Consider the following 22,335-nt stretch of genomic DNA (forward strand, 5'->3'; position numbering starts at 1 on the left):
GGCGCCTGTAGTCCCAGCAACTCAGGAGGCTGAGGCAGGAGAATGGCGTAAACCCGGGAGGCCGAGCTTGCAGTGAGCTGAGATCCGGCCACAGCACTCCAGCCTGGGTGGCAGAGCGAGCCCCTGTCTCAAAAAAAAAAAAAAAAAAAAAAAGAAATATGCGCCCTTGGCATCCTGCAAGGTGAGCAGTGCCCCCTTAGGGCTAATACAGTGACATAAAATGTGTCATAGTTTTGGCCATGCGATGGCTCACACCTGTAATCCCCACACTTTGGGAGGCCGAGGCAGGCTGACTGCCTGAACTCAGGAGTTGGAGTCCAGCCCGGCCAACATGGTGAAACCCCGTCTCTACTAAAAGTACAAAAATTAGCCAGGCATAGTGGCATGCACCTGTAGTCCCAGCTACTCGGGAGACCGAGGCAGGAAAATCACTTGAACCCAGGAGACGGAGGTTGCAGTGAGCTGAGATTGCACCATTACACTCCAGCCTGGGCGACAGAGCGACACTTGGTCTAAAAAAAAAAAAAGAATTGTCATATTTTTGAAAAAGTAGATTAGCTTTGCAATGAGTAAAGTTCACTCTCTAGGAAGAGATCCCTGTTTCCTGTGGTTTCAAACGCTCCCTGCCACGCTGGGAGGACACACCGCACAGCGCCGGAGTGCAGTCTTCAGTGGGACCCTCTGCTGTGACCGAAAGAAGGATGCAGCTGGGCCTGCTGCCAAGACTAGGGTCTCAGACCTGGAGTGTGTCCGTGGATATAGATGTTGAGCCACAGGGAACCAGCAGCCCACAGCAGCACCCTCGGTGGCCACCCTTAGGGTGTTCCTGCGTGCTTCCCCCACCAACACCTCCCTCCAGCTTTCCTGCCTGCATCCCCTCTCCAGGACACTTCCCCCTCTGGCTAAAAGTTTGGCACCTTTCATTTGAGAGAGATGAACAGCGAACACACAGGGCTTTCTGCAGGCCAGGCCTGCTTCTGAGCTCTTGCCAGGCATTTGGTCCTCTGCCAAGCCCATGCATAGTTTCTGTCTACGTTGTGCAGTTAGGGACTTGGCACCTGCCCAGCACCTGTGCTTGGGGCCCCTCCTCTGTGCTGTGGGCAGGTGTTCACACCCTTTCATACCCGGTTTCTGCTCCCTGCAGCCCACTCTGCTTGACGAGGTCATCGCCGGTGCTTAGGAGTAAACTAGAATGGCAGGCAGAGCCCAGTGGATATTGCAGAGAAACAGAAGGAAAAAGACGTGTATGAACGCCTCAGTGCTTGTAGCATTAAAGCAAAAAAAAGAAAAATAGAGCAAAGTAGCACAATGATTATACAGTGGGGTGCCTGCATTCCAACCTCACCTGCTGCGAACCAGCCACGTGACCTTGGACAGGTGGCCCGGTGCCTCCTCTGGGTAGCAGCTGGGAGTGGCACTGCCATCCAGGTCCAGGGATAGGAGTAAGCAAGGTAGCAGGTGTGATCCATTAGCACAGCTGATGCTCAGTCGCGGTGGCCCTGGTGGTCCTCAGAGGGCCCCCGCCATGCCTGGGGGAGGAGGGGCTGCAGTCTGTGCCCAGTGAATGCACCACCTGCCTGACACCACAGCGTCCACTCCGGCAGATGTGACACCATGCCCAGTGAGGTCTGAGCAGGGACCCTCAGCGGTGGGCCCACAGGTGCACATGAGTGATGACCACAGCTGCCCGCTGGTTGTGCCCTCCTGGGCAGGAAGCACACCAGGGATCCCTGGCAGAGCAGGCCTTAGGGAGCACCCAGGAGGGCCTGGGGCTGGGCCCTCGATTCTGGGCAGCCAGCCTTCGGGATCTTGATCACGCGCCTGCCTGGACCTGTGCCCCCACCTGCCCCATCCCTTGTTAGAATCCCAGCCCTCCTGGCTGTTCTGGGTACTCTGATCAAGCCAGACGGTGCTAGTTCAGCATTGAGATAGTGTGTTCTGTCTGGTCAGGGACCACCAGGGTAGAGAGACGTTCACTCCTAAGTTCCCACTGAAAAATAGCACGAGGGTATTGAGCAACCGGGCAGACTGTTCCAGAGCCAGTTAACCCAGAGGAGCTAGGAAGCCTTTCCGTCCGCTGCCGCCTTTTACTCAGACGCGTCCTCCAGAGCTGGCTGCACGCGCATTCCCTCTGCTTTCCTGGAAGTCCCCTCCTTTCCATCTTCAATGGGACTTTTAAAAAAACTCACAATCACTAGTGCACAAGAAGAACCATTCAAAGCCGGCATCCAACCTCAGATTTGGAGCAACCTAAGATTTGTTTGCAAAGGAATAGAACGATAAAGCTTCAACCCTCCCACGTTTGTAACTGAGAAGAAAACACACACTTCATTTGGTAAATACAGCAAACAACTGAAAGTATGCTCTGACTCCGTATGGAGGCCAGTTAGGGGATGGAAAGGGTGAGGCTAAGCAGGTAAAGGAAATGGAAGAGAAGGTCAGGAGAAGGAAAATGTGAGCTAAGCAGGCGACTCACATCTGTAATCCTAGCACTCTGGGAGCCCAAGGCAGGAGGATCATTTGAGCCCAGGAGTTTGACACCAGCCTGGGTGACATAATGAGACTTTGTCTCTACTAAAAAAAAATAAAAAATAAAAACAGTAATAAAAGGAAAATGTAGAGGGGAGAAGCAACCGAGAAGAGAGGGGAGAGTGAGAAAGAACAGCAGGGAGGTGGAGGAGGTGAGGGTGGCTTAGTTCTGGCCTCGTCTTCCCAGGGAGACAGCCCTGTGGCGATGCCGGGCCACGAAGCTAGGCTGTTCTTGGTCATTACCAGCCCCTGAAATCACCGTCCTCACCCTAGCCCTCTTATCTCTGCTGGGAATGGGTCTCTATTTCTTTTCTGCAATTTACATTTAAAGCAAAGTTTATCCTGGAATTCTGAAGGTTTCGGTGTTGAGATATGGTTTGCATTTTAGAAATGAATTTTGGAAATGTGAAGGTGTCTTCTGTGAGGCTTGAAAGCCCATTTGACATTCACAAGCTGTATGGCTCAGGTCTTCCGTGCCTGAAGGTTACACAGAAAACCCACCTTGACTTTGACTTCGGAGTCTTTTCCTCCTTGAGCCAAATCTGTTTCGGCATTCTGGTCCATTAATTCTCATGGTGACAGTATATAATATGAGTCAAACAGAAAATAAAATTCACTGAAAGAAAATGAGAATAAGGCCGGGCCTCATTACGCCTGTAATCCCAGCACTTTGGGAGGCCGAGGCAGGCAGATCACCTGAGGTCAGGGGTTTGAGACCAGCCTGGCCAACGTGGTGAAACTCCATCTCTACTAAAAATACAAAAATTAGCCAGGAGTGGTAGCGCACGCCTGTAATCCCAGCTACTCTGGAGGCTGAGGCAGGAAAATCTCTTGAACCTGGGAGGCTGAGGTTGCAGTGAGCTGAGATTGAGCCACTGTACTCCAGCCTGGGCAACAGAGCAGGACTCCATCTCAAAAAAAAAAAAAGAAAGAGAAAAAGAAAATGAGAATAAATAAGAATAAATAAGCAGCCATTCCACCTCTTGGGTCAAAGCTTCCAAATTTGCTTTTTCTCCAAGGAGTGGCAGCCACAGCAAAACATCTTCTGCAGTGTCTGGCCAGGGCGTTACTCTCCAGCCCGGTTTTGTCCTGGACTAGACTGAGTCAGGTCGTGCTTGGAACGCAAGCACAAACCACGGTCAGCTCCCTGAGACTGACCCACTGGCCCACTGAACAGATGAGCCCCTGGGTCTCTGGACGCTGCCCAGTTGTTGACATCCTGAGGCAGGTTTGCGGCTGATGGAGCAACAGGGACGGGCTGGGCCCGGCACCTTTTTCACGGAAATGATGAGCTCTCGAGGGCAGTGATGCCAGAGCCCATAAAGCCTCGGGCGCCCGTCAGTGCTGCTGCCTGCGTGTGCTCGCTCACCGCGACGGCGGCGGGCTGCAGGAAGTTGTGAAAGAGCCAAGTGTCTACCATGAGTCTGCATGTTCATATGGTTCAGATTTGCCTTGGAATCCCCGCGAGCCAAACCCTTTCATTTCACTTAGTAAAAGGGATGCATTGACTCAGATGTTCTGTCCTATTTAAATGAGAGGGGCGCGGGAGGTGATGGAACACAAAACCATGAGCCACGGCTTTGCTGGGGAATGCTCTGGATCTGGGGTGTGAGAGTGTGTGTGTGTGGGGGGGGCAAAGTGCACAAATCGCACGTGTACACCTCAGTGGCTTTTTACACATTTAGACGTGTGTAAGTGTATAGAGCATTTGCATACCCCAGAGGCCCCGAGCTCGCTCCCTCCCACTCTCCCTGTCCCTGATGCTAACCTGACGTCTGCTGTCATACGTCAGCTTCTCAGTCTCGGCATTGTTGTTGCCATTTGGGGCCAATAATTCTATGAGGTGGTGGCTGTCGTGTGTACTGTAGATGTTTCCTGTGTCCCTGGCCCCGACCTACTAGATACTAGACGCACCCACCCCCTCCATCGTGACAACCGAACATGTTTCCAGACATTGCCAAATACACCCCGGGGACACAGTCACCCTGGCTGAGAACCACGGCGTGGATCACTGTGACTTCTGCACTTCCTCTCCGTGGCATTGCACGGTACCATGTGTCCTGCCCTCCGTGTCCTTCTCTCTGCGCTGCTTCTCGGAAATCCCTCCAGCAGTGGTGGGTGCCAGGAGTTAGTTTTCCTTTCTCACTTCAGAGTCATGTTGCATTTTATGGACATGCCACAGTGTACTTGTCTGTTCCACTGGTGATGGCATCTGTTGTTTGCAGTTGGGGCTATTAAGAGCATTCTCAGTATGCCTTGTGGAGGGCTTGTGTCCTATTTCTCTTGGGTGCATCCTCCTGAGTGGAGCTGCGGGGTCCCAGGCAGGCGCCTGTTAGCAGGAGTGGCCACGATTGCACAGTGCTCCCAATTCCGCTCCCGCAGGCCCCCTGAGAGTCAGGGCGCTTCTGTCACAGTTTTAAATGCTGCAGGATTAATGCAAACTTTCTGATGTGCTTCAAGTTGCTCTGTGTTGAAATGGACTAGAGGGGATTGAAGCTCACAGACATGTATCCAGATACTGCTATCTTCACTAATAAACTATTCTCAAAACAGCAGGTCCTTGCAGTTCTGAACTAGATAAAGCCCTTTCCTTTCCGGCACCTCATTGAGTCATCAGGTGCCTGGCTGACAGCTGACGCTAAGCCTTCACACTTAACAAAGTCTCTGGGCGCCCCTCAGGCTTTAACATGAGGGTCCATGGCAGAATGAATCACGAAGCCCCACCTCTCATTTCAGCTGCCCTGAACGGCAATTCCCAAAATGCAGGGGGAAAAAAAGACTGGAAGGAAATGCCCTGGTCTAAAATATCACCAAAAGTTGTCTTTCTTTTATTTATCTATTTATTTTATTATTTATTTATTTTGTTTAAGACAGAGTCTGTCTGTCCCAGGCTGGAGTGCAATGGCCTGATCTCAGCTCACTGCAACCTCCGCTTCTCAGGTTCAAGTGATTCTCCTGCCTCAGCTCCCTGAGTAGCTGGGATTGCAGGCACCCGCCACTGCACCTGCCTAATTTTTATAATTTTAGTAGAGACGGGGTTTCACCATGTTGGCCAGGCTGGTCTTGAACTCGTGACCTCAAGTGATCTGCCTGCTTCGGCTTCCCAAAGTGCTGGGATTACAGGCACGAGCTCGGCCTCCAAGGGTTGTCTTTGTGGGATTGTTTGCCCTCCATCTGTTTGTCTGTGTATTCCCAGTTTTCTGCAATGGACAGTTTTTACGTTTTAAATGGGAACCTCTTTTCTCCTTCTGTGTCTCCATGCAAGCCCAGAGACGCCGGCGTCATGTCTCGCTCCCATCCTCCACTTCTCTGAAGACCAAAGGTCCCGGGTTCTCTGAGGCCTGTGCCTGGGCCTTGTTACAACCCAGCAGGCTTATCTTGATTCCAGTAATTGAGAGGCACATTTGCCAAGTTTATATACCCTCTTGAAACTCAAGTACTGGTTTGCGGATTAATGTGAGATTCAGTTGCATGCACTTGAAATGCAAGCATCTAATTCCACGTGTAAAATACAGAGCCACAGACTTCTTGGGCATCGCATGCCATTCCATTCAGATGAGCACAGCAAAAGCAAACTGTAACCCCTAAGATTAAATTCTCCTTTAAATACTCACGGGTTTCCAGCTTCAGGGGAAAATATGTCTGGGAAAAATATCTTGGGGTTTCATCAAACACTTGGAAAATAATCTGAAAACATTTTTGCAAACCCTCCACAGCTCCAGCCTGAATCCTAATTGATAGTTAATAACTACATCTACAGAAGCCTTCTCACTCTATCACGATTACTGTAAGGTTGAAGAGACATCTGTCTGGAGTACTGAGAGTGAAGCAAGGATCTTGGGATCACCAAGGATCTGGTCTGGCCGAGGTCTTTACCACACAAACAAGCTTTTTTTCACCCCCAGAAATACTTGCCCCAAGTCCACTGTTAACCATTACCAGAATCAGATCTTGGGCCAGTTGCAAGTTCATTTATGTATTCGTTCATCAAACAATTATTGAGCCCCAACTCTGTGCCGGGTGTTGCCTGTAGTTGCAGGGAGATCAAAAATGAAAGGAGGTGAGAATTTTGATAGCTCTTGTCTTAAAGAGTTTGCAGCCAGCGGGAGAAAGCAAGACGTTGGGAACTGGGATAAGGCAGGGGTGCTCCGAGTCACAGAACAGAGCCCTGGGCTGGCAGAGCCCAGGGGAGTGTCTGGCTGGGCAGAAAAAATGAAAAATCATTTTTTCTATTGTAGGTCTTTTGCCTTTCCACATTAATTTTTACTATCTAAAAAAAGTCATGCTGGCATTTTGACTAGAATTGTGTTAAACCTCTGTATCAATTTGGGGATAATTTATAGCATAGTTATATTTGAGCCCTCCAATCCATACACACAGTATATCTCTGTTTTTAGGTCTTTGATTTCTTTTGTCAGCATTTTGATAAAGCATACAGATCATCCTCAAGTTTCATTAGATTTGTACCTGAGTATTTCATTTTTGGAGAGCTATTGTAAATGGGTTTAACATTTTTATCATTTATCTATTTTTCATCGCTAGTATATAGAAATGTGATTGATTTTTTTTTTTTTTTTTTTTTTTTTTTTTTTCCTTTTGTACTTAGATTTTTTTTTTTTTTTTTTTTTTTTTTTTTTTTTGTCTGTTGGCCTTAGGTCCTGAGATCTTGTTAAACTCATTATTTCAATAAGCTTTTTTGTTTGTTAATTTGGAGAGTGTCTTGAGCCTCGGAATTTGAGGCCACAGTGAGTGGCACCATTGTACCCCAGCCTGGGCAAGAGGGTGAGACTCTGTCTCTAAAAAAAAAAAAAGTAAAAAATAAAATAAATTTATAAAAATTTAAAAAATCAATCAATGTAATCGATCATATTAACAGTCTGTCATCCAGGCTGGAGTGCAGTGGTGTAATCACAGCTGGTTGTAGCCTCAACTTCCTGGGTTCAAGCAATCCTCCCACCTCAGCCTCCTGAGTAGCTGAGACCACAGGCACACACCCCCATGCTCAGCTAATTTTTTTTTTTTTTTTTTTTTTTTGTAGAGATGGGAGTCTTACCATGTTGCCCAGGCTGGTCTTGAACTCCTGAGCTCTAGTGATCCGCCTGCCTCAGCCTCCCAAAGTGCTGAAATTACATGTGTGAGCCACTGCACCTGGCCCAGCCTAAGCTTTTTAAATAGTTTCCTTAAGATTTTCTACACAGAGAATTATGTTATATGCAAATAAGGACAGTTTTATTATTTCCTTTCAGGTACATATGCCTTGGATTTCTTTTTTCTTGTTGTAGTTCATTGGCCTCCAGATAAGATGTGGACTGGGAATGGTAAGAGTTTATAAATTGTCTTTTCATTACCTCAAGGGAAGCATTCTCTTTGCCCATGAAGTCAGTCTGATGCTAGCCGTGGAGTTTTTATGGATACCCTTTATAAGATTAAGGAAGCCAGGCACAGTGATACAGGCCTGTAATCCCAGCACTTTGGGAGGCCAAGGCAGGTGGATCACCTGAGGTCAGGAGTTCAAGACCAGCCTGACCAACATGGTGAAACCCCGTCTCTACTAAATTACAAAAAATTAGCCGGGTATGGTGGCAGGCACCTGTAATCCCAGTTACTCAGGAGGCTGAGGCGGGAGAATTGCTTGAACCCAGGAGGCAGAAGTTGCAGTCAGCTGAGATCATGCCACTGCACTCCAGCCTGGGTGACAAGAGTGAAACTCTGTCTCAAAAAAAAAAAGAGATTAAGGAAGTGGCCTTCTACTCTTGTTCTACCCTGGTTTTCTGAGAGTTTTTATCATGAATGGATGTTGAACTTTGTCAGATGTTTTTTCTGCATCAGTTGGTATGATCATGTGGTTTTTCTTATTTAGTCTGCTAATAATATGGATTACATTGATTTTTTTATTTTTATAAGTTTATTTTTTAATTTTTGTTTAGAGACAGAGTCTCACTGTCGCCCAGGCTGGAGTGTGGTGGCACCACTTCCTGCAGCCTCGAGCACCTGGGCTCAAGGAATCCTCCAGCCTCAGCCCCTCAAGTACCTGGGACTACAGGTGCATGCCAAGCTCATTTTTAAAATGTTTTTTGTAGATATGAGGTATTGCTATGTTGCCCAGGCTGATCTCAAATTCCTGGCCTCAAGTGATCCTCCCACATCAGCCTCCCAAAATGCTGGGATTACAGGCGTGAGCTACTGCACCCAACTTTGATTGATTTTTTAAAAAGGTTCCACCAGCTTTGCCTTCCCTAAATAAACCCCACTTGGTCATGGGGTTGTATGACCTATGACCAAAATATTAGCAAATATATATATTATTGAATACAACCAGCTAGTAGATTGGTGAAGATTTTCATGTCTATGTTCCTGACGGATGTTGGTCTGTATGCATTTCTTTTCTTGGACTGTCTTTGTGTGGTTTTGGTATGGGGTGATGCTGTCCTCATAAGATAGATGGGAAAGTATCCTCTTCTCTTTTATTATCTGGGAGACATTGTGTAGATTTGGTTGTTTCTTCTTTAGATGTTTGGTGGAATTTGCCAGGGAAAGCATCTGGGCCTGAAGATGCTCTTTGGGAAGGTTTCCAGCTGCCTTGGGGTGTAGGCTGGGAGGGAGGAGCCTGGGAGCTCCGAAGGCGGGGGTCGGGGCTGCCCGAGTTCTGGTGCCTTCCCCAATCTGTCTGCTGCGTGTACTCTCCAGAGGCCCTCGATGGCAGCTCCGGCACTCTCTTCAGGGTTTTGTTTGCATTCAGTGGCAGATGCAGGCTGGGCAGGACAGGACAGGATGGGCTTATCCATTCTGTGGAGTCAAACGGCCACAGTTTTTATTTTCATAACACTAACCTGTGTGGGAGCCAGTGGCTGAGAGCGTTGCAGGGCTCAGCGCATCCTGACATCACAGAGACCCGGGAAGGCCGCGGGTCTCCACAGGAACTTCCTCCTTTACAGTATCATAGGAGTCCCCCCTCCAAGGCCTCAGCTCTCCGGGGCACACGTGTGCTCCTCACCTTCCTTTTCCATTTTGCGTGTTTTGCTGGCGTCAGTGCCGCGCTCCGTTGGAAAATGCAGAGCCGCCCCCGGCCATGTTACACGTGGAGAAGCTGCGGTGCCAGGAGGAAGAGGGAGGCGTTAAGCGGGCAGAGCCGAGAGTCACTCCCGGACTCCTGCCGCTTGGGGCACCATGCACTGCTCTGAGTGGAACCCCAGCCAGCCCGAACGATGCTGGAGGGCACTGGGGCTCTCGGTCAACTGGGCGCCACTCATCCAGGGAGTCAAAGTGTTTGGGTGAAGCGCACACAGCCAAGAATCTATATTTTAAATATTAATATTTAATATTGATAATAACAATAGCAAGAACTCCTATGGATTAAACGCGTGCACACTGACCATGAAGCACTTAGCATTTATGAAGCACTTCCTACCGCCTCTCCTTTATCTCGCTGAGGCCCTGCGAGGCCGACAGTGTTTATTATTCTCATTTCCAGAGGAAGGAAGTGAGTCCCGGAGGAGGGAACAGACTCCCCGGGACACACAGCAAGGATTCCAACCTGGGCCCGTTTTGATAGCGCTTCCTCACGGTGACAGATCCAGCCACTGTGCCAGCAGACACCCTTCACGGAAACCTCACGTAAAGGCTGAGTTAGTGCTGTCTCATTCGACTGCAACGTCGTGGTGGGAAATGTCACTAAAGAACGGTTTCCTTGAAAAGTCTGCACATTTATAGTGTGTTGTTTTGATTAGGAATTCTGGGAAGGCACAGGCGTCTTCCTGCGTGGAGAGCTGCCATCTCTCCCGCTCCGCAAGGCTGGCTCCTTCTGAAGATGGAGCAGGATTGCGTCACTCATGGGAACTTTCTAACCTTCTCTTCAGCTGACCTCGTCTGTGTCTTGGGAAGCCAGACTGACTCAGAGAGGTCGGAGTTCCCACCCCTTCCTTAGTGCTGGAAAGGAGATGGAAACTCCCCAAGTCCCTGTCATTAGGATTCATCTCAGAAACCGGCCACACAGGGCAGCCCCGGGACCCTATCCAGGCGCGGGGGTGCGTCAGAAGCACTTCACCCCTGCAGGTGCAGGCACGCTTACTCTTTTATTGGAGACATTGTCTTGCCTTGTCACCCAGGCTGGAGTGCAGTGGCACTATCAGGGCTCATTGCAGCCTTGATCTCCCAGGCTCAAGTGATCCTCCCACCTCAGCCTCCCGAGTAGCTGGGATTACAGGCATGCACCACCACACCCAGCTAATTTTTGTATTTTTGGTAGAGACGGGGTTTTACCATGTTGGCCAGGCTGGTCTCGAACTCCTGAGCTCAAGTGATCTGCCCACCTTGGCCTCCCAAAGTGCTGGGATTGCAGGTGTGAGCCACCACACCTGGCCAATTTCTGTACCCATTAAAAACTCAAGAAATCTTTGCCTAACCCAAGCTCACAAATGTTCTTCTGTGTTTTCTACTAGAAGTTTTATAGTGTTAGTCTTTACATTTAGGTCTCTGATTTGACGGAGTTAACTTTTGCATGGGAGGAGGTAGAGATCGAAGGTAACTTTCTGCATATGAATGATATCCGTTCTTCCACATGTTGAAAATACTCTCCTGTCCCCATTGAATTTGCCTCTGCCCCTTGCGAAAAAATTGACCATGTGAGTCTATTTCTAGACTCTGTATTCTTTTTGTTTTGTTTTGTTTTTGAGACAGTCTTAATCCGTCACCCAGGCTGGAGTGCAATGGTGCGATCTCAGCTCACTGCAACATCTGCCTCCTGAGTTCAAGAAATTCTCCTGCCTCAGCCTCCCAAATAGCTGGGATTACAGGTGCCCGCCACCATGTCCAGCTGATATGTGTGTGTGTGTGTTTGTATTTTTAGTAGAGATGACATTTTGCCATGTTGGCCAGCCTGGTCATGAACTCCTGACCTCAGGTGATCCATTCACCTTGGCCTCCCAAAGGGCTGGAATTATAGTCATGAGCCACTGTGCACTGTGCCCATCCTCTTTCTTCCTTTCTTCCTTTCTTTCTCTTTCTTTCTTTCTCCCTTCCCTTCCCTTCCCTTCCCTTCCCTTCCCTTCCCTTCCCTTCCCTTCCCTTCCTGATGGAGCCTCGCTGTGTCGCCCCAGCTGGAGTGCAGTGGTACGATCATGGCTCACTGCAACCTCCGCCTCCCAGGTTCAAGCGATTCTTCTGCCTCAGCCTCCAGAGTAGCTGGTACTCCAGGCTTGTGCCACCACGCCCAGATAATGTTTGTATTTTTAGTAGAGACAGGGTTTCACCATGTTGGCCAGACTGGTCTCAACTCCTGAGCTCAGGTGATCCACCCGCCTTGGCCCCCCAAAGTGCTGGGATTACAGGTGTGAGCCATTGTGCCTGGCCAGCATTCTATATTATTGATCTATTTATTAACCTCGATACAAGTACCATACTGTGTCACTTACTAAGTTTTATAACAACTGTGAAGAGGACTGTAAATCTTCTAACTTCAGTTATTCTTCAAAGTTGTTTCAACTGTTTTTTATTTTCTCATGTTTCCATATGTATTTTAAAATTCACTTAATTTCTACCAAAAAAAAAAAAAAAAGCCTGCTGGGATTTTGATTGGGATTGCACTGACCGTATAGATCACTTTGGGGAGACCCTCAAATTCTGTCTTGTTGAATACAGTGTATTTATCCATTTATTTGGGTCTTTCCTTTCATTCAGGTATGTTTGTAGTTTTCAGTGTACAGGTCTTACACTGATTCATCAGATTTGAGCCCAAGGATCTCATATTTTTATACTATAGTAAATGGTATTGTTAAAATCCTATTTTATAATTGTTATTTTTTGGCATATGGAAACACAATTGATTATTGTGTATTGATCTTTTATCTGGCAAGCTTAGTACACTCACTTTTTAAAACATTTTTAAATTAAAAAAAGTAGAGATGGGGTCTTGCTATGTTGGCCAGTGTAGTCTCGAACTCCTGGCCTCAAGCAGTCCTCCTACCTTGCCCTCCCAAAATGCTGGGATTACAGATGTGAGCCACCATGCCCAGCCTACACTCACTTCTTAGTTCAAGGAGCTTTTTTGTAGATTCCACAAGATTTTCTATCCAGGTTTTCATGTTGCCTACAAATAAGGAGTGTCCTACTTCTCTCTTTCCCATCCGAATGCCTTTTATTTCTTTTGCTTGCCTATTACACTAGCTGGAGGCTCCATTACAGCACTGAGTAGTAGTGGTGAAGTGGACATCCTTACCTTGCTCCAGACGTGGGTGGGAGCGTGCAGTCTCTCACCATCAATTAGGATGTTAGCTGTGGATTTTTTTATAAATGTCCTTGGTTAGGTTGAGGCAGTTTCCTTCCCTCTCTAGTTTGTGGTGAGTTTATCTCATGAATGGATGCTGAATTTTGTCAAAAAGCTGAATCTATTGAAATGATTACATGGCTCTTCTTTAGTCTGTTTATATCATGACTTATGTTGACTGATTTTGTAAGCTTTTAAACCTGGAATAATTTTAGGTTTTACAGAAAAGTTACAAAGCTAGCTAAGAGAGTTCCTGAATCCTCCTAGAGTTATAATCTAATTTTTTTTGTTGTTGTTATTATTTTTTTAGACAGAGTCTTGCTCTGTTGTCCAGGCTAGAGTGCAGTGGTGTGATCTTGGCTCACTACAACCTCTGCCTCCTGGGTTCAAGAGATTCTCCTGCCTCAGCCTCCCAAGTATCTGGGACTACAGCTGCCTACCATCATGCCCTGCTAATTTTTATATTTTTAGTAGAGATGGGGTTTCACCATGTTGGCTAGGCTGGTCTCAAACACCCACCCTCAGGTGATCCTCCCTCCCCAGCCTCCCAAAGTGCTGGGATTCCAGGCGTGAGCAATTCTCCTGCCTCAGCCTCCCTAGTAGCTGGGATTACAGGCACTGACAGAATGCCCAGCTAATTTTTGTATTTTTAGTAGAGATGAGGTTTCACCATGTTGGCCAGGCTGCTCTCAAACTCCTGACCTCAGGTGACCCACCAGCCTTGGCTTCCCAAAGTGCTGGGATTAAGGCATGAGCCACTGCACCTGCCAAGAAAATATTCTAAAATATTTTGATCTTTTAAAATTTGTTGAGATACAGTTTTTCGTTCAGATTATGGTCTAAGTGAATATCTTATGCGTTTGCAAAGAATGTATATTCTAGAATACTGGGTGGAGTATTCTATAAATATTAATTGAGTCAGTTAGTTGGTAAGTTTGTTTAAGCTTTCAATAACCTTACTGGTTTTCTGTCTTCTTATTTCATCAATTAGTGAGAAAGGGGTGCTGAAATATCCAACTGTCATTTGGATTTGTCTATTTCTCCTGTAAGTTCTATCAGTTTTTTCTTTATATACTGTAAAGGTGTGTTATTTGGCATATATACATTTAGGAATTTTATATGTCCTTGATGAGTTGGCCTTTTTGTAATTATGACAAACCCATCTTCATCCTTGGAAATATTCCTTTGTCTACTACTAATATCACCACTGCAGCTTTCATTTGGTGAGTATAAGCATGTTGCATGGTGTACATTTTTCCATCTCTTTACTTTTAACCTATTTATATCTTTGTAGTTAAAGTTGGTTTCTTGTAGACAGCATATTGTTGGGCCTTGCTTTTTTGTAAAATCTGACCACCTTACATTATATTGGAATGTTTAGAACATTTACATTTAGTATAAATCAATATAGTTGGGTTAAAACCTGCCATCATGCGATTTGTTTTTCAATTTGTCTTATCTCCTTTGTTACTTTCTCCCCCTTTTCTTGTCTTCTTTTAGATTAGTTGCATTGCCTGTCTGGTTCCAATTCATCTATATTATTTGCTTGCAGATATTTAAAAAGTTGAAGTTTCATTAGGGATATACATAAAATAGATGCTTTTTCTAAAATAATGAGGCCAATCGTGAGACGACTGGTTAAGGAAAAGATCAATTTAAAAAAATGCATGTTTGGACTTACCTTCGGTTACCATCAGGAAACAGAATAAAACCTAGACTAGAAGTTAAGTATTTTTTTTCCTAAGCTCACAATTGTAGTTGCTATGATTTGAATCATTAAAGGACTAAACTTGGTAGTCCTGGAAATTTAGGAGACATGAGGTCATGGAAGGTCACGGAAGGTCCTGAAGGTGAGCGTTCCATCAGGAATGGTGTCTTCACCTTCCTTATCCTCGTGCTCAGCCCTCTCTCTAAAGCTGTGTATTCTGCTCCAAAACTTTCCTTGTCAGTGGATACTTTTCACTAATGAATGCCTTCCAGTTCTTGTCATTGCTAAGTACAGTTCTTGGGTTACTTTGCATGTCTCTCCAATATCAATTTTATGGAGTATCTTTGAGGAATTGACAATGTGCCAAGCACTATATGCAGGGCTTTGCCTACATTCATTCATTGAATCTTCCTGACAACATTGTGAGATTGACAAGATTCTTAGCTCCCCTCCATGGCTGATGGAGTGGCATCTCAGTGAACTGAAGGAAGTTGCCGGAATTCCAACCTGTGCTGTCCAATTACCAGACCTATGATCTTGGCCCCTAAGCTGTCTGTGGGAGGGCCTGCCAGTGCTTGGATTTCCTGTTTCTGTCTCTTTCCCTGCTGGCTGAAGTTAACAATCAGCATTTCACAGGGCCCTTTGAAATTTCCTTCTTCAAGTGTCAGCCTTGTGCTGGTACTGGGGATACCCAGGGAGTGGGACGTGGTCTCCAGTTTATAGATGCTCGAAGTAAAAGAGGAGATGGAACAATTGTCACAGTTAGCTATTGCCACAGTGATGCTGAGTAACAAACCACCTGTAACTCTGTGGCTTTATCTTGCTCTGTCTGCAAATCATCTGGGAAATGAGGGTGGGGTGGGGTCACCTGATCTATGCTGGGCTCAAGCCACAGGATGGATCCAATTCTACTCCACACTTTCTTCTGTGACCAGTGGATTGCCTGGGTCGTTTTCTCCCTGTGGCGATGGCAGAAGCCCATCAGTCAAAGCAAGTCACATGGCTAAGCTCAAAGTCAAGAGGTGGGAAGTCCTCTCTGCCCACCACGAGGCCATGGTAGGCCCCAAGGCAGTGGGGCTGTAGAACAGACAGCAGAGTGGAGAACTAGGACCGATAATTCAATTCACCTCATTCATTTTAACAGGTGAGCAAAGCCATTTGCATGACAGCAAGATGTTGCCAAGGAAGACGGAAGATAGAAGCAACTGCCTACCTTGCCAACCACGTGCCTTCACAGAGAAGGTGACGTCGTTGCTGGGTCTTGAAAGGTGGGGTTTCCCAGGTGGAGAGAGAGCATGTGCAAAGGCCCAGTAGCACAAAAGGCCCCTGTGGGCTCAGGGAGCAGGAGAAAGCTTAGTGCTGCTGATGCATAGAGGGGTGCATGTGCTTGCAGGTGGGTGGGGAGGGGATGGGGCAGGGAGTTGGGTGCAGTGGAGAGAGATGAACCCAGAAAGTTGCCAGTAATGAAGCTAACCAAGGTCATTAATGGGCAGGGAAGTGTCTGGTCAGGCTTGGGTTTTCAGATAATGATTCTGGCTGCAAACTGCAGAGAAGAGGAACAATGAAAATAATTAACATGTGTAGGTTTTTCTTTAAAAAAAAAAAAAAAAAAGCCAGGCATTTTACATGCCTAACTTGAATCTCACAGCAACCTAGTGAAATAGGCATTATTAATTTTAGCATAAAAAGAAATATATTTGCATTCATTTAAAAATCTTTCCTCATTGGTCAGACTTGACCAACTGGGAGCTCATTGTGCTCACCCTCAGGGAATGCTGAGTTTTTTTGTTTTTTTTTTTTTTGGAGACAGAGTCTTGTTCTGTCACCCAGGCTGGAGTGCAGTGGTGCAACCTCAGCTCACTGCAACCTCCGCCTTCAGGGCTCAAGCGATTCTCCTGCCTCAGCCTCCCCAGTAGCTGGGATGACAGGCGTGCATCACCACACCCGGCTAATTTTTGTATTTTTAGTAGAGATGGGGTTTCACCATGTTGGCCAGGCTGGTTTTGAACTCCTGACCTCAGATGATCTGCCCACCTCGGACTCCCAAAGTGCTAGGATTACAGGCATGAGCCACCGCGCCCAGCCAGAACAGCTGACTTTTAGTGTTGTTGTTTGCTCCTGAAGCACAGAGGTTGATGTTCTCATCCCCATTCCCCAGATGAAGAAAACTGAGCCCCGGAGAGCCTGAGCCACATGCCCAGTGTCTCAAGTGAGAAAACGGTGGGCTGGAATCCAAACCTGGAGGTGGGCAGCTGGCCATGGTGCCTCCGCATACGGTGAGTCCAGAGCCCCCAACCAAAATGGCAGATGGGCTGCAGGAGAAAGGAGGGACTGATGTGACTTCTACCTGTGTCAAGTGGACAGGGTGCAGGACCAGTTTCAGGGGAGCAGGAGGGGAAGACAGGAGTCAAGAGTCCTCGACCATGCCATATGCTTCCAGTTACAGAACATTCTAGAACAGGCAAGCAAGTCTACAGCAAAGCAACAGAAAGCAGATCCATGGTTGCTGGGGGAGGTGGGACGCAGATGGAAGGTGCAGACTAACTGGAGTGGGGCGTGGGCATGTTGGGAACATTCTGTTTCATGGTGGTAGTTGGGCGGGTGTAGACATCTGTTTCTCATGCAGCTGTCCACTTAAATGGGTACATGTTCTTGTGTATAAACCCCACCCCCTGTAAGGTTGATGTTAAAAATGCTTCTGAGGCCTCCTGTTGGTGACATTGCTCAGGTCAGTGGATGTCAGGGGATCATATTTCTTAGAACACAGGGATGTCTTTCCGTAGTTTGAATTTCCGGCTAGCTGACCTTTTACCTCCTCGGCTGGAGCCCCTACCTGCCTCAGGGGGACTAAGAAAGCTTAGCAGGACCTCAGCAAGAAAGCATCTTGTTTAACTTTTAGAGTTCTCAGTGAGACCAAGCCCTGGGAAGGAATGGAGAGGGGAACGGGGTTGCCCACATCCTTTGCACCCCTTTTGCATCAAGAGTCAGGCCCGTGGTCCTCAGCAAACTAACGCAGGAACTGAAAACCAAATACTGCACGTTCTCAGTGATAAGTGGGAGCTAAATGATGAGAACACATGGACGCATAGAAGGGAACACCACCCACTGGGGCCTGTCAGAGGGTGGAGGGTGGGAGCGGGGAGGGGATCAGGAAACAGAACTCATGGATACTGGGCTTAATACCTGAGAAATGAAATAGTCTGTACAACAAACCCTCGTGACACACGTTTACCTATGTAGCAAACCTGCACATGTACCCCTGAACTTAAATGTTTAAAAAAACCCATTCTTTTAAAAAGTCAGTGAAAAATTAAAAAAAAAAAAAAAAAGTCAGGCCTATTGAACTTCAAACTTCTTATCAGCCAGAGGGGATGTAAAACCCAGTGCCTCATGGAAGGAACGCCTCAAACATAAGAAGGTGGAAAATCCTCCCTCCCAGCTCCAGCAAGGTGAAGGCACAGGTGAAAAAGAGCTTCTGCCCTGGTCAGGACCCTGGAGTCACGGGAGGAGGCGGATTAAGGAGGAGGCTGAGAGCGAAAGTGTTAAGAGGCAACCCCATCCAGTGCAAGATGGAGGAGAACCCACGTGCATAGTGGAGCAGCCCCAGCCTGGGCGGTGCCCCAAGCCCTGTGGGCCCGTGTGGCCTGGTATGTCCAAGCTTGCTGGAGGGCGTTAAATGGTGGTCCCCAAAATGATATATCTGAGCCCTAATGCCCAGAACCTGTGAATGTGACCTTATTTGGAAAAAGAATCTGGCCAGGCACAGTGGTTCATGCCTGTGATCCCAGCATTTTGAGAGGCTGAGACAGGTGGATCATCTGAGGTCAAGAGTTTGAGATCAGGGCCGGGCGCTGTGGCTCAAGCCTGTAATCCCAGCACTCTGGGAGGCCGAGACGGGCGGATCACGAGGTCAGGAGATTGAGACCATCCTGGCTAACATGGTGAAACCCCGTCTCTACTTAAAAAATATGAAAAACTAGCCGGGCGAGGTGGCGGGCGCCTGTAGTCCCAGCTACTGGGGAGGCTGAGGCAGGAGAATGGCGTAAACCCGGGAGGCGGAGCTTGCAGTGAGCTGAGATCTGGCCACTGCACTCCAGCCTGGGCGACAGAGCGAGACTCTGTCTCAAAAAAAAAAAAAAAAAGAGTTCGAAATCAGCCTGGCCAACATGGTGAAACCCCATCTCTACTAAAAATACAAAAGTTACCTGGACTTGATGGTGCACACATGTAATCTCAGCTACTCGGGAGGCTGAGGCACAAGAATCACTTGAACCCAGGAGGTGGAAGTTGCAGTGACCCGAGATCACACCACTGCACTCTAGCCTGGGTGATGGAGCAAGACTTCATCTCAAAAAATATAAATATAAATAAATAAATAAATAAAGAGGCTGGGTGCGATGGCTCATGCCTGTAATCCCAGCACTTTGGGAGGCTGAGGCGAGTGGACCACAAGGTCAAGAGATCGAGATCATACTGGCCAATATGGCCAGTATGTACTACATACCAAAAACACAAAAATTAGCTGGGTGTGGTGGTGCACGCCTGTAGTCCCAGCTATTCGGGAGGCTGAGGCAGGAGAATCACTTGAACCTGGGAGGCAGAGGTTGCAGTGAGCCAAGATCGTGCCACTGCACCCCAGCCTGGCGACAGAGCGAGACTCTGTCTCAAAAAAAAAAAAGAAAGAAAAAGAAAAAGTATCTTTGCTGTAATCAGCAGAAGGTCTTGAGATGAGGCCATCTGGGATGACCATGTGTGCCCTAAGTGCAACCATGAATGGCCTTAAGAGAAGAAGGCTACGCAAGGACAGAGGCAGCGATGGGAGTGATGCGGCCACAAGCCAAGGAACGCCTGGGGCTCCTAGAAGCTGGAGGAGGCAGGAAGGATCTTCCGTCTCTCAGCTCTGCAGATGCTTTGGTTTCAGACCTCTGGCCTCCAGAACTGGGAGAGAACACATCTCTGTTATTGGCCACCCAGTTTGCAGTGTTTTTTTTTAGGGCAGTCCCAGGAAATTAATCATGGCTCCAGTCATGTAAAAAGATCGGTGGGTGGGCTCCCCGCTTGCCTCCCTGCAAAACCATGAAGACCCTAAACTTCCTTCCCACTCACCTAGGGGGTGAGAAGAGGAAGGAGGGAAAGAGAGACGGCCCTGAGTGGCTCCGAGTACACCTGGGTGGACTAGTTGCTGCAGAAACCACTGCAAATGAACAGAGATGATACAGAGAGGCTGAGGCTGGGCACGGTGGCTCACGCTTGTAATCAGCACTTTGGGAGGCAGAGGCGGGCGGATCACTTGAGGTCAGGAGTTTGAAACCAGCCTGGCCAACATGGTGAAACCCCATCTCTACTAAAAATACAAAAATTAGCCGGGCGTGGTGGTGCAGGCCTGTAATCCCAGTACTTTGGGAGTCTGAGGCAGGCAGATCGCTTGACATCAGGGGTTTGAAACCAGCCTGGCCAACATGGTGAAACCCTGCCTCTACTAAAAATACAAAAGTTAGCCGGGCATGGTGGCGCAGGCAGCTACTGGGGAGGCTGAGGCAGGAGAATCACTTGAGCCCCAGAGGCGGAGGTTGCAGTGAGCTGAGATTGCGCCACTGCACTCCAGCCTGGGCAACAGAGCGAGACTCCAACTCAAAAAAAAAAAGAAAAAAAGAAACCGAGAGATGTCCTGTTGTCAAGGTTAAGTACTACCCCACCCCTCAACTGTCCTGTTAGGGAAAATAAGGAAGTTGCATTTTCAGATACCAAAGTGGGGCCCACCGAGATTAAAAATGCAAGAACTTGTTCACGGGATGCTAAGAATGATTGGGCTTCCTGTCCATCACCTGGGCCTGGCCAGAGCTTCTGCAGGCACTTCGGGCTCCCCAGTGGTGGCGGTGATGCCGTGGGAGCTTGGGGACAGCGGGAATGCAGTGACGCCCCACGGAGGCTCTTGCACGGGTCGTCCCGGGCCATGCACAGCCTGGAACTGGCCGCTATCCAATTTTGCATCTGGGAAGTGTTCATCGATTCCTAGAAAAATAATCAGGTCGAACACAGGCCATTTCCGGTAAAGAGGCTCTAAGGAAGCACCTTCAGGCCGGATGACTCAGGACTGTGTGGAGCGTGTGTGGTCTGGGAACTGGCTGCCTGCTGGGCCCGGGTGCTCTGCAAGGAAACAGTTGGCTGCCTGCGGGGTCATTCATGGCCGTTCCCCTTGGAAGGGCGGCACAGGAGCCCAGTTCTGCAGCCCGCCGACGCCCTGTCACAGACACAGCTCTTCATGGATCTGTCTGGTTTCCCATCACTGCGGTAACAAGTGACCACAAGGTTGGCAGCTGGGAACAGCATAAGTATCCCATCTTATGGTTCTGGAAGTCAGAAGTCTGAGAACAGCCTCACTGGGCTAAAGTCAAGGTGTGGGCGGGGCTGGTTCCTCCTGGAACCTCCACGGGAGAATTGTCTCCTTGTCTTTTCCAGCTTCTAAAGGCTGCATGTACTCTTGGACTCATGTGGCCCCTTCATCCATCCTCAGAGTGCATCACTCCAAACTCAGCTTCCATCATCACAGCACCTTCTCCTCTGATGCTGACCATCCGGCCTCCCTCTTACAAGGGATGCTTGTGATTCCATGGGGCCCATAGGAGAATTCAGGCTGCTCTTCCCATGTTACCACCCTTAGCAGAATCACATCTGCAGAGGCCCTGTTAGAATGAGTGCTGGGTCGAATAGCATTTCCCAAAAATCCATGTCCACCTGGGACCTCAGAATGGGACCTTATTTGGAACTAGGGTCTCTGCAGATGTAATCACATTTAAGATGATGTCACACTCAACTAGGATGGGCCCTAATCTAGTGCCTGATGTCTTCATAAGAAGAGGAAAGTTTGGACACAGATGCATCGGGAAGGTGGCCATGTGAAGAGGAAGTCGGAGATTGGAATGGCCACAGACGGGGACATCGGGCATTGCCGGCCACCAGAAGCTGGGACAGGTGCAGATGGATCCCCCCAGGGTCTTCGGGAAGAGCATGGCCCCTTCGACATGTTGATCTTGGACTCCTGGCCTCCAGGACTGTGGGAGAATGGATTTGCATTGTTTGAAGCCCCCTGTTTCTGGTACTTAGTTACAGCAGCCCTAGGAGCCAAATGCACCGTGTAAGGGCACATTTGCAAGCTCCAGGAGTCAGGAACAGGCCTAGATGGGGTGCCATTATTCAGCCCTCCACAGACCCTTAGCAGGGCAGAGAAATGGGCCAAGCCCCCTGCCAAGGAAGAACTGGAGAGTGGAGAGAGCACCTGGAAGGGGGTCACAGTGGCGTGGCTCTGCAGAATGGGGCCTGTCACAGGGCAGGCGCTCAAGCCCTTGTGGATAAGTGGATGCACAGGTGCAGGTGCGTGAGTTGAGGCTGTCCCATGCCAAGGTGGCCTCTGCTGCGAGGCGGGCCATGAGACCTTTTTTTTTAGACAGGTCTTGCTCTGTTACCCAGGCTGGAGTGCAGTGGTGTGATCTCAGCTCACTGCAATCTCTGCCTCCTGGGCTCAAGTGATTCTCCCACCTCACCTCAGCTTCCCAAGTAGCTGGGACTACAGGCATGTACCACCATGCCCAGCTAATTTTTTATTTTTTGTAGAGATGAAGGTCTGGCTAGGTTGCTCAGCCTGGTCTTGAACTCCTGGCCTCAAGTTATCCTCTTGCTTGGCCTCCCAAAGTGCTGGGATTATAGGCGTGTGCCACTGCACCCGGCCTGAGACCTTTTCTTTCTTTCTTTCTTTCTTTCTTTCTTTCTTTCTTTCTTTCTTTCTTTCTTTCTTTCTTTCTTTCTTTCTTTCTTTCTTTCTCTCTCTCTCTCTCTCTCT

At 48.2% G+C, this 22,335-nt stretch overlaps 1 long non-coding RNA gene across 1 annotated transcript in view; it reads left to right on the top strand.

Moving 5' to 3' along the window:
- Window positions 1-15,638: 15,638 nt before the first annotated feature.
- LOC111552506 overlaps window positions 15,639-22,335 on the top strand; it is a 9,178-nt gene continuing 2,481 nt past the window's right edge. Inside the window, exons 1-2 of the long non-coding RNA XR_002734656.1 lie at window positions 15,639-15,766; window positions 16,657-16,774. This is a non-coding gene — a long non-coding RNA (uncharacterized LOC111552506). The remainder of the gene's footprint in view (window positions 15,767-16,656; window positions 16,775-22,335) is intronic.

The sequence above is a fragment of the Piliocolobus tephrosceles genome, chromosome 17, assembly GCF_002776525.5.
Source record: "Piliocolobus tephrosceles isolate RC106 chromosome 17, ASM277652v3, whole genome shotgun sequence".
Classification (NCBI taxonomy): domain Eukaryota; kingdom Metazoa; phylum Chordata; class Mammalia; order Primates; family Cercopithecidae; genus Piliocolobus; species Piliocolobus tephrosceles.